General features: G+C 48.8%; 1 protein-coding gene across 1 annotated transcript in view; it reads left to right on the forward strand.

Annotated features, from left to right (window-relative positions):
* Positions 1 to 3072: 3072 nt before the first annotated feature.
* The window catches only part of WNT3A (Wnt family member 3A), a 179187-nt gene continuing 169408 nt past the window's right edge, over positions 3073 to 12851 (forward strand). The window contains exon 1 of the mRNA XM_050942753.1: positions 3073 to 3105. The gene's annotated coding sequence lies outside the window, so the exon portion shown is untranslated. The remainder of the gene's footprint in view (positions 3106 to 12851) is intronic.

Raw genomic sequence — 12851 nt, forward strand, 5'->3', positions numbered from 1 at the left:
CGGCGACGGGCTCTTCATTCCCCCTCTTCTTCGGCAGCACTTTGGTGGCAGGCCCTTCAGTCTCCCTCTTCTTCCTTGGCAGCACTTCGGCGACGGGCCCTTCACTCCCCCTCTTCTTCGGCAGCACTTCGGCGGCAGGCCCTTCATTCCCCCTCTTCTTCTTCGGCAGCACTTCGGCTGTAGGCCCTTCACTCCCCCTCTTCTCCTTCGGCAGCACTTCGGCGGCAGCTCAATCAGTTTTTTTTTTTTTTAATTCGCCATTTGGAGCGGGAGAAATCTGGAACCAGCCCTTCACAGAAGTCAACAGGAGTCTGTCCTTTGTAGGGTGACCAGATGTCCTGATTTTATAGGGATGGTCCCAATTTTTGGGTCTTTTTCTTATATAGGCTCCTATTACCCCCGTCTCGATTTTTCACACTTGCTGTCTGGTTACCCTAGTCCTTTGACTGTGATGGACAACAGTGAGCTGATCCAAAGCCCGTTGCCGAGACCCCTATTCCCTTGGATGAGCTCAGATCAGGTCTTTTATTGGTTTGGGCCCTGATCTTCCGGAAACTTATGCTCATGCTTAACTCATGCTCCAGAGGAAATGAACAGAACAGGTCATCACCAAGTGATCCGTTCCTGGGCGACAGGGGATGGCTCACTTGGTGATGACCTGTTCTGTTCATTCTCTCTGGGGCACTTGGCATTGGCCACTGTCAGAAGACAGGATACTGGGCTAGATGGACCTTTGGTCTGACCCAGTAGGGTCATTCTTATGTTCTTATGTTTAAGTACCTGGGTAATCCCAGTGAAGTCAGCGAGACAGCTCCTGTCTTTAAAGTTAAATAGGTGCACAAGTCATTCCGGGACGGGGATCTTAATTAGCACTTTCTATGGGCCCAAACCTTCAAACAACCCTTATTAGACATAAGGAGTTAACTCCCATGGGAGTTAGGCACCTTAATACCTTTCAAAATCTAGCCCAGAATGCTTACAACTGTGATTAGCCTCATAGCAAGATTGGGTCCTGATTAGCTTTGTCATGTTCGGTGACTTGAGGAAATAATGTTTTGTTCATTCTAGAAAGCCTCCGGGGGCCTTGGAGGTTCCAATCCAGCCAAGTATTTAAGCAAGTAAGAAATGCTACTGATTTCAATGGGGTGAAGCAGGTAGCTAAACATTGTGTTGGGCTGGGGCCTTAATGTGTTTTCTGTTCCAGCCCAATAAAAATAAAACACATATTTACAGGAAAGTCTCTAAGGATGCCCATTGCTTAACTCACCCACAAGAGTGACAGTTGCCCCGGCAACCTGTACCTCTATCTTAAGGTCACCCACCTTACCTGTATATCTGTTATTGATAGCATGGCCAAGGCAGGGGTCATTGACCTTGAAAACGTATGAAACAAGCTAAGTGAAGGACATGGCAGGGCCCCACAAAGGAAACGAAAAGAGAAGTGGAAAAATGAGTGCAAGGCGGGGGGGTGGGAAGCGAGGAGGTAGAGCAATAAATAAATTTAAAAACAAAAAGCCAAAAGAAATTAAATTGCCAGACAGGGTGAGATACATGGTCCAGCTAGTCCGTTATCCCATCTCGAACAGTGGGCAGCACCAGATACTTCAGACTGAGGAGCAAGGAACCCCATAATGGAATAACCTGCAGTGATGTGGTTAATATGGGCCTGAGAGGCCAATTCACCAGTCTGGGTGCACCTGGAAGGTGGGCCAGGCCTAACTGGAAATAGGGTTGCCAGGTGTCTGGTTTTCGACTGGAATACCTGGTCGAAAAGGAACCCTGGTGACTCCGGTCAGTACTGCTGACCAGGCCATGAAAAGTCCAGTTGGCAGCGCAGTGGGGTGCAGGCTCCCTACCCAGCTCCCAGAAGCATCCAGCACATTCAACTCCTCGGCAGAGGGGTGGCCACAGGGGCTCCATGTGCTGTCCCCGGCCCTAGCGCCAGCTCTGCAGCTCCCATTGGCTGGGAACCATGCCAATGGGAGCTGCGGGGCAGTGCCTGTGGGCAGGGTAGCACACGGAGCTGGAGGGACATGCCAGCTGCTTCCTGAGAGCTGCCTGAGGTAAGTGCCACACTCCAACCTCATCCCAGCTCAAAGCGCCCTCCTGCACTCCAAAGCCCTCACCACAGCCCCACCCCAGAGCTCATGCCCCCAGCCAGAGCCCTCACCCCCTCCCACACTCCAAACCCCTCCAGTCTGGAGTCCCCTCCTGCACTCCAAGCCCCTCATCCCTGACCACACACCAGAGCCTGCACCCTGAGCCGGAGCCCTCACACCCCCACACTCTGAATCCCTCGGACCACCCCCCCAGTCCAGACCCCACACCCCCTTCCACACCCAACCCTGCCCCAGCCCTGAGCCCCCTCCTGCACTCTGAACCCCTTGGCCTGAGCCCCCTCCTGCACTCCAAACCCCTCATGCTCAGCCCCACCCCAGAGCCCTCACCTCCACCCAGAGCCTTCAACCCCTCCTGCTTCCAACCCCCACCCCAACCTAGTGAAAATGAGCAAGTGAGAGTAGGGGATAGTGAGCGACGGAGGGAGGGGGGATAGAGTGAGCAGAGGGTGGGGGCGAATTAGAAATAAAGCCCAGCTGCGTGAGGCCCAGTGAGGAAAGGACCTGGGAAGGAGAAGGGAGAAGTGCCCTCTTTCTAGAAAGCAACCTGAAAGGAAACTGTCAGGGAGAAGGGGGGGGAAAGGCCAGAGATGCTCCTCCAGGGGTGATCTGGAAGCCTGTCTGATAAGTTAGAGCCAGCTGGAAAGCTTGAGTAAGAGGAGGAGTGTGCAGCTCCTGGGATCGATCAAACCACAGAGGAGGAAATGCAGTAGCAGCAATCTACGCAAACCTGCCCTGAGCTGACTGGCTTCTGAGCTCAGCCAGACCGAAGGTTTGGTTTGTGTATGTTTCTGCTGGACTTTGACAAAGGACTCTATGACCCTAGAAGGGGCTGGACACTGTAAAGTGGTCTGGTTGGATGGCCAGGACACTCTTACGGTTGGAGTAGGTCAAAAGAAGGTGGGGGAAACCGAGGCAACGTTCCACAGCCAGTCAGAGTAGCAACTTTGCCACCTCCACCCACAGGAGAAGTTCCTTCATATTGCTGGTAAGTTAGCTGCATTATGCCATGATTTTTGATCCAATCTAGTAGAGTTGTGGAAGCTTTCATTTGTCCTAGAAACATCTAGTCCTTCATTGAATTCTTCTGAGGTCTCTGCCACAGTAATTTCACAGTGTGGTGAGTTCCCCTGGTTAATTATGCACCATGTAAAACAAAGAAACACACTTTTTTTTTTAATCAGTTCTTATTTTCTTACCGCACTTTCACCGGACGTCCTCTTGTACTTGTGTCGTGAGAGAGGGCAGGTAGCAGTACTTGATTTACCGTCTATAGACCAGGCGTGATTTATATATGTATGTGGGGGAGTGAGGGAGAATGGAATGTGTGTCATGCTGGGATTGTATAGATTGTACATGTGTACATCTGCCCTGAGAAGCGAGAGCGGATTTTGTGTATCTGTTATTATTCATTATTATGCACCTTTTTTAGAAAGCACTCTCAGTCAGGGCTTGGGGTGGCAACCACTTCATTGCAGGATCTCCCCTTCCTTCCATGCTCTGCATGTTAAACAGGTGCATTTATTTGAACAAGGGGGAAACTGCCCCTCCCTAGTTCACTTCCCCCCACACACACCCTGCTTCAAACTTCAAAGCTGGAAGAAGGAGCCTTGGGATGTCTTTCAAGGAGCTCTGGGCAGCTCTTCCTCTGACACTGTTTAAAAGCAACCAAATTAAGGTGAAATGCTTGTAGCAAACTACCTTCCCAAATCCACTGCTTCTACTCAAGTCATCTGGCTTAGCTGGCAGCCCTGTCCTACACATACTAAGGTGTACCGGATCCAGCCAAGAGATCTGGCTTCTGGTTGGCTGCAAAAGAGCCAGAAACAAACTGAGGGAAAATATTTTTGCTGTCACACTATCAAGCCCACCCACTGAATACGTGTCGAGTATTTTCCAAGGCTACTGAAAACTCTTCGCTCTCAGAGAGAGGGCAATTTCGGTCATGTGTTTCTCTTCATCCCTTCCGGGCTAATCGAGCTGCTCTTCAGTAGGCTTGTTTTAAATGGGCGTGAAACATACAAATGTCTCGGATGCACCAGTCCTGTGCTGGTGCCTGAGAATCTAGCTCTGGGTGTGTGAATTGCGTGGGTCCTAGTCACTGTAGTCCATTGACTGTGTGCCAATCACGATTATGATATCAGAGGGACAGATCATACCTGCCCGCTCCATGGATATGCAAGAACTGGTCCCCTCCCATTCTTCTACAAACCAGCCTCTGCACCACCCCTTCCCTTTGGGTACAATGATGATGCCCCACTAATGCTCTCTTGGGCTTAGGTGCTGCCAAGGGAGAGCCATTCATGCATACCACAGCCCCGAGGCATGCCAGGGCGCTCCAGAGGTTCTAATAACTCCCTGAGCTTCTCGTGCACCTCGATCTTCATCTGTCCTCTGGCTGCAGCCACCATGAGGCCCAGAGGGAGAAATGGGCCCAGAACAAACCCTTATCCCAGTTCACCTGAGCTTTGTGGAAGCTCTGTTCTGGATCCAATCTCTGCCACCAGTTCCTCTGTCACAAGGAGAATCTCACTTAATCAATTCCTCAGGCACTGAGGCACCTCAGTCCCTTCTGATCTCTGACTGTGGTACCTAACAGTCTAGTACCCTTTTGGCTGTAATAGTTTGGTCTAATTTTGATGTGAGGGTTCAGCCTGCTGGTGCTGGGTGGTGGCGGTGGCCTGTGTTATACCAGAGGTCAGACTAGATGGTTACAGTGATCGCTTCTGAATATTAATTTATTATCAAGCCAGATCTGCTATTCTGGGCTTTTGATTTGTAGCATTTAAGTCCAGAACACCAGATCTGAATATTCATTTCTTATCAATCCAAAAGGGACGACTGTGACCATCTAGTCTGCATAACACAGGCCACAGGACTTCCCTGAATTAATGTGTTTGAACTAGACAATATGTCTTAGCAAGTTATTGGATCTTGACTGAAAAGTTGCCAGTCCTTGAGAATCCACCACAGCCCTTGGTAAATTGTTCCAATGGTTAGGCATACATTTTTGAGTGAGTATTTCCAGTCTGAACTTGTCTAGTTTTTACTTCTAGATTGAAGGCACCATTATAAGCATCCCCACATAGGGAACAAATATTGAACAGATGAATTACATCACCCAATAACTTTTTCTTTTGTTAAATTAAAAGGCTTGAGCTCCTGGAGTCTGTCACTTTAAGGCATTTTCTAGTCCTTTAATCATTCTTGTGGCTCTTCTCTGAACTCTTTCCAATGTATCAACCTTTTTCTTGAATTGTGGGCACCAGAACTGGACACAGTATGCCAGCTGAGATCACACCAGTGCCAAATACAGAAGTAACACAACCTCTCAAGGTTCCCCTGGTGATGCATCCAAGAATCACATTAGCTCTTTTGGACACAGCATCACACTGGGATCTCACGTTCAGCTGATTATCTACCATGGCCCCCAAATCTTTTTTAGTCTCCCTGCTTCCCAGGTGGGTTTTTTAATCCAGTCAAAGCAAAGGGAAAATAGGGAAGAGAATATTTAGGGAAATCCCCAGTTCTATCCCAGCCTATGGTTGCTGGTGACTGGAAGCTTCCGCCAGCTGTGTGTTTGGTGACCAGGGTGAAAAGAGTTCTAATAGGAACTAGACAGGCAGTAATTCATGTTTGTATTAACACTAACCTGCACTTCTAGGACCTGCTGTAAACCACTGCTGTGTGTTACACGTCTCCTCCTGTGCTAATCCATGGAGGATGAGTCTCTTACAGCCCCAGACAGGGCTCTCACGCTCAAGCAGCTCACGCTTCTAGGTCTGGATGTCCCCAGTGAGTCAGCCAAGAGGGCAGGTGTCACAATGGCAACTTTAAGGAATAATTAGACATCCAGCACCTTGGGGCTTAGTGTAGGTGGTGCCTACGGCTAGGATGACCAGATGTCCCGATAGAATCGGGACCGTCCCGATATTTAACCCTTTGTCCCACGTCCCAATCAATGTACGATCTGGATGCCATTTGTCCCGATATTCAGGTAAGGAGGCGAACAGGAGGGAGGCGCTGATCCCGTGGATGCTCTGGTGCTGGATCATCCATGGGGAAAAATTGCAGCCAAGTTCCCTCCTCCTCGCCGCCTCCTCTCCCCTCTCCCCCCGACGCGCAGCGTCCCCAATCCTCCCCCTCTCCAGCGCTTTCCACCACCTAACAGCTGTTTGGTGGTGCTTAGCGCTTTCCAGGAAGGAGGGGGAGGAGCGGGGATGTGGCTCAGGGGAAGACGCGGAGAAGAGGCAGGACAGGTGCGGGGACTTGGGGAAATGGGGTGGAATGGGGACGGGGCGAGGGCAATGCAGAGGAAGGGGGTGGGCGAGCACCCACCCAGCAGCGCTGTAGGGGTGAGTGGCGGGTGGGGGGGTGAAGAGGTGAGCGGTGGGTGGGGGACTGAGGAGGGATGCAGCAAGCCAGCAGCAGGCCGGGGGATGAGGAAGGGCGCGGTGGCAAGGAGCGGGAGGGGAGGGGACAGGACCTGGGGCAGAGTGGAGGCGGAGCCTGGGAGGAGCGAGGGTTGACTGTGGGCAGGGCTGATGGCACCCCAATGTGTCCCGATATTTACTGTCGTGATCTGGTCACCCTACCTACAGCAACCATCCTCTCTGGGGATTGAGCTCAGCATCTCCAGAGGGACAACACAAGCTGCCACCGCTTAGCGTAAAGGGTCAAGTTTCTAGCTACCACATGCAACAGCTGCATTGCCTGTGCCTCAGGCACAAAGGGGTGCACTGAACATCAATAGCAGTGGGGTTACCTACGTGCACTGGACAGAGGACGCTTGACTGGAGGTTGAAACAGCAACACTTCAAGCGAACAGTGGGGTGTTGTCGTGCACCTAGTTTTCCATTGGCGGTGAGGGCTGAGCTCAGGCCTTCATGAACGAAGAGCAGAAGCATCTATATCTTGAGCTAAAGATTTCCTTTTGCTTGCTGGCAGCTGTAATGGTCATTCTGTGCCTGATCCACCGAGAATACCACATGGCTCACTAAGCAGAGAGTTACCTTTGGCTTATTAGCAATTCCGTCCAGATTAATGGGCCCTTGTATTACCTATGGACTCTGTCTTCTGCTTTAAAAACCAGACAGTCATGTCAGGAGGCAGCAGCCATTTGCAAGGGGATTGGTGATCTACAGCAAGATGTACAACGCAAGCTCTGACTTTCACATGCATTGAGTATTACTGGGCACTGTTTTTCCCCTTGCATTGTTAAGCACATTTCATTGCATAACAAATCCCCATTGCAAGTCTCTAGGGATGTCTGCCCAGCTTTCTAGATGGTAAGATGGGCCAATGACATCACTTTATATAGAAACCCTTCATTCAAGGGCCTCATCCCTGACCTCAGCCTGTAATTTACAGGCTCCGGGCATAATCTTGGTGCTTCCACAGAGGTTATGGGGAAAAGATTCCTGTCCTCACCCCTATGGGATGGTGGCCGAGTTGCTCCATAGCCATTATTGCTGCCTTAGGGATGCAGCAACCTCTTTGTGAGCCAAAATGAATGGCTCCTTGAGCAGAGGTCCATTAAAGCAAAGACCCTCTTGTTTCGTTCCTGGTCTTCTCCATCCCCATCATGTGCTGGGTGCAATGACCCCCCATAGGAAAGAACTCAGTGAGTCATGTCATATTCACAGCATAACAGAAGTTAGATGAAATCAAAAAGAAGTAGCAACATAACACTTGGGATTTTAGAATCAAGAACCTCAAACCAGACAAAGCAGGCTGCTCCCCCAAAACAGAGAGACCCAACTCAGCTCACACTGCTGAAGCCCCAGATTCCACATTTCTCTGCAAAGCCTCCTAGCCTTCAAACAGGACTAGGAAACCCCTTACACTCTTGAAGAGGGAGCTTGTAATTTTAACTTTTCCATACACCACACAGCATGGCTCTGTGGGTCAAGGGAGAAAAGGGCAGCTTCTGGCCCTTTTTAATCCTCACATCTGAGATGTATCTGTATGTCTTTTTATAGATTGGGAAACTAAAGCACTAAGAAAAGCGACTTGCCCAATATTGCAGAGCTGGAATGAAACCGAGATGTCTTTTTATTCCCTATGTTGCATTCTAACTACAGGATACAGCAAAGTAATTAAATTCATAGAAATATACAGCCTACATGACCTCAGCTGCCTGATTACTTCATTAGGTAGATGTCATAGGTGCTTCATAGCACCCCCTGATAGCCAAGCACAGGACTGCTAGTGCTATCTACCTCACTTTCCCTCCCTAAGGTAGGTCTCCTCAACTCTCCACCCTCCAGTACGTGCTGAAGATCTGGCCTAGCTCTCCAACCAACTCTCACCAAACACAACCTCTTCCAGAGTACCTTAAAACTCAACTAAAAAGTCCCCACCAAAGAACAAGTTCCTGCTGCCCTTCAGGGCTTCTCCTTAGCCTATCCTCAGGGCCCTATTCCCAACCCCTTTCTAGCCTCCATGCCTTGTCTCCATCCTAGCTTCAGTATAGCACCTAGAACCCCAGGCTGCTTCATTTATCTGCCTATTCTTCCAACTGCAAACTGAGCTCACACTCAGGCCTTTTATAAGGCCTAGATGTCCATTCATCCGTCTCCTGACCCTCCTTAGTCTCACCCCTCAGGCTGGGAAGTAGCTAATTATGGCCCAGGTGCTGCGGGTCCCATCTCCCCTTAAAGGGGCCAGTCACTCTGTGACAGACTATGAGTGTTGTGTAGGCAGCTGAGCGACCTGAAATTGATGCAGTATGACTTCAAGCATCGAATGACACTCTCAAGTCTCAAGGCATGAATTGCTTCCATCGGATCATAGAATATCAAGGTTGGAAGGGACCTCAGGAGGTATCTAGTCCAACCCCCTGCTCAAAGCAGGACCTATCCTCAACTAAATCATCTCAGCCAGGGCTTTGGCAAGCCGGGCCTTAAAAACCTCTAAGGAAGGAGATTCCACCATCTCCCTAGGTATGTCTGACAATATGGACCATGCACTTTCAGCAGCTTTGCAATAGGTGGCACAAAGTGAAAGTGCATTGCCGCTACAGCTGGCTTGAATCTCTGGCTTCTTGGATACCTGCAAGTCTCAGCTTGTTGGGGAATTCCCTGGTGAATAAGTCCAGGGGCTCACTAGCTTCACTGTCTATGCACAGCTGTGCCAGATCAAAAGGTAAATCAGAGTGGAAGAGAGCCCCAGAGAACTGCTCAGGGGGCTAGGGATGAGTGCCTCTTGGAGGGAAGTAAAGGCAGCCTACCCACATGGACATATTGGACTATACCCAGGATGGGTGGCTCGGGGGATTGGCAGAGCCAATTTGCCTCTAGGTCCGTAATTCAAATCTAGCCTAAATCAGCAGGGTCTGGCAGTTACTATCATTCGCTGGCTCCTGTGTGAAATAAATGGCTGGTTTCAGTCCAGTGCCCTAATGCAGACAGCAGCCTCTGCACAAAATCTGATCCACTCTATCACCCAGCATGGGGGTCTCATTACAACGGGTTGAGAGATGCCCCAGCATGCAGGAAGCTTGTGCTGCTTCTGTTTGATAGGTAAGAAAAATACTTCAGTCTCTAGGGCTAGTAACCTAGCACCTCTCATGGGCATAGGAGTCGTAGCAAACGGGCATACCAGGAATTTGGCACTAACAGTCCAATCAAGGTCTCACTGCAGTCCATGGTTGGGTTCTGCTGATTTCAATGAGATAAGGTTTTATCCTAAATGAGCAAGATGCATTTAAAAAGAACCCTGTATTCTTGAACCTGATGGATCAAAGTCAATGAAGAAACTTGCAACAAGCAGAGAAGACTAGGGGCCAGATTCTGATCTTGGAAATCCACTGTAAGTGTGTAAAAACAGGCTAGCAAATTGGAGGCAACTCAGACATTGGCTGTGTTAAGGGGATATGAATAGATCGGCTCAAATTGGTAGAGACCAAAACTGACTGACAGTTTGGGGTGTTTTAGGTATCTTACATTAAATGTCTTGGTCTGAGACTAGCTCTCATGGGCAGGGCTGGCTCCAGGCACCAGCATTCCAAGCCGGTGCTTGGGGCAGCAATCTGCAAGGGGCGGCAGTCCGTGTGTTTTTGCCCCCAAGCAGTGAGCCAAATTGCCGCTGCGGCAATTCGGCTCCAGCTTCTATGTTCAGCTGCCCTAATGGCACACGGACTGCCCCCACCGTCCGCGGCAGCAATTTGGCTCGCTGTTTGGGGCGGCAAAAACAGTAGAGCCAGCCCTGCTCATGGGGCAGGCATCCATACCACAAACCCCCTCTACTACTGGCAGTCTAAATAGAGAGGCCAAAGAATGATTGAGCACAAAGCCACGTTAACCTCTCATCCCTACAGATGGGCTTTTCAGATGAGGTTTGAGGCATGTGTGGATCAGTCTGGAGTGTGGAGTTGGTTGAAATTTTTCAACCAAAAATTGGAGAAAGGAAGTTGTAATTCTCAATGAGAACCTGACAGAGTGGTTGGCCCTTGAAAGAGAAATGGGACCAGCCGTACCTGTGACACACTTAGCTCACCTCCCCAGGAGAAAATGAGCAATGTCACATGACGGGCAGATCATGCCATTAAATTGGGCCTTTGAAGTGTAGGAGAATCATGTGGTGAACTCGGAGAGTCAAGAATGACTCCAGGTTAAAAGCCTTGAGCATCACAGCTTGACTGCATGTAAGAAGCACCTCAGCGAAGCCCAAGCAGGACTGACATGAGAACACATACCCTTGGGGGCTGGGGCCAGTTTGAGATTGGGGTGGAAGACTTTTGTGTTCCATGTCTATTTTGAGGTTTTCTTTTGATGACTTAGCCAGAGGGCCTAGTTATTTCTCCACCCAAACCAGAATAGGAGGCCAGCAGCGGGTCTGGGCTGACGGAGGAGAAACTTAAAGCCGTGGTTAGCCTTTAGCCAGATGGGGTAGCTGGCCCTGTTAAAGGGAAATCTTGAAATGAAACAAAATAAGAACTTTTGTTTTGGTTTGAATTGAAACTATTCAGCTTTTTGAGAACTGGGAAACCTTTTTTCCCCCTCCCTCTTTGCCTTTCCTGATGCTGAATGCTGTGGAGTAGATACTGCCTAAAAGTGTTGTTTATATCCCTTTTTTTCCCACTCTGTAATTCTTCAAAGCTTCCCTAACTCTGGAAAAGTGGCAAAGCAGCACAGTCACAAAGTTAAAGAACCTTTGAGAAGTTACAGAATGGGAAGGAGCAGGAGAGAGGGCCCTGAGCGGTGGTCACTTTATGCAATAGCAAAAAGGGGGAACATTTAATTCTGAAAATTCAATACGCGTTGCTGGAGCAGGAGGGAGCGTTGCACTTTGATTCCAGCAGAATGGAGACAATGAAATACCAGATATTTCATGGCTTTATTTTTCTTAGCCCCAACTCTAGTCTGGAGGAAACTGGCACTGCCACTGGGGGTGCTGTATCTGCCATAGGGAGGGGACTGAGACCTTTTCTCTTCACTCCAGGGCTACCATTTCAGTGACTGTCTCCAGCCTTCCTCTAGTTTTGAAATTAAACAAATTAAGAAAACATTCAGTGGCAATGAGATGACTCAAAGGAATAACAGCCAATGAAATGAACCTAGGAAAAAGGCCAGCAGGCTTAGAATCAGAAATGTAGGGCTGGAAGGGACCTTGAGAGGTCATCTAGTCCAGCCCCTGTGCTGAGGTAGGACCAAGTAAACCTAGATCGTCTCTGACAGGTGTTTGTCCAGCCTGTTCTTAAAAACCTCCAGTGATGAGAATTCCGCAACCTCTCTTGGTAACCTGTTCCATAGCTTAATTACCCTTTATAGTTAAGATTTTCCTGATATCTAACTGAAATCTTTCTTGCTGGAGACCAAGCCCATTATTTGTCCTACCTTCAGTGGACGTAGAAAACAACAGATCACCATCTTCTATAACAGCCCTTTACATATCTGAAGGCTATTATCAAGTCCCCCTTCAATCTTCTTTTCTCAAGACTAAATATAGTCAATTATTTTAGTCTTTCCTCAGATGTCAGGTTTTCTAAACCTGTGATAATTTTTGTTACTGTCCTCTGGACTGTCTCCAATTGTGTTACTCTCCTCTGGACTGTCTCCAATTTTGTTCCTCTCCTCCAGACTGTCCACACCTTTCCTACAGTGTGGCACCCAGCATTGGACACGGTTCTGCACTGAGGCTTCACCTGTGCTGAATATTTCCAATGGTTGCCTCCCATGTCTTGCATTCAACAGTCCTGTTAATGCACCCCAGAATATTAGCCTCTTCAGCAATTGCATCACATTGACTCATAATCAATTTGTGATCCACTATAACTCCCACTATAACTCTTCAGCAGTGCTATCACCTAGACAGTTGGTCCCCATTTTGTAGTTGGGCAGTTGATCATTTTCTCCTTCTCAAGTGAAATACTTTGCACTTGTCTGTATTAAATTTCATCTTTTTTATTTCAGACCCACTTTCCAATTTGTCCAGGTTGTTTTGAATTCTAATGCTGTCCTCCAAAATGTTTCCAGCCCATCCCAGCTTGGTGTCATCCTTAAATATTATAAGCATGCTCTCCACTCCATTATCTAAGTCGTTAATGAAAACATTGACGAGTACTGGATCCAGGATTGACCCCCGTGGTACCATCCCATTTTGTTAGTGAACCGTTGATAACCACTCCTTGAGTATGATCTTTCAACCAGTTGTACATCCACCTTATAGTAACTTCATGTATACTCCACTTCCCTAGCTTGCTTAGGAGATTATCGTGTGGGACCATGTCAA

The sequence above is a fragment of the Gopherus flavomarginatus genome, chromosome 2 (assembly GCF_025201925.1).
Source record: "Gopherus flavomarginatus isolate rGopFla2 chromosome 2, rGopFla2.mat.asm, whole genome shotgun sequence".
Lineage (NCBI taxonomy): Eukaryota > Metazoa > Chordata > Testudines > Testudinidae > Gopherus > Gopherus flavomarginatus.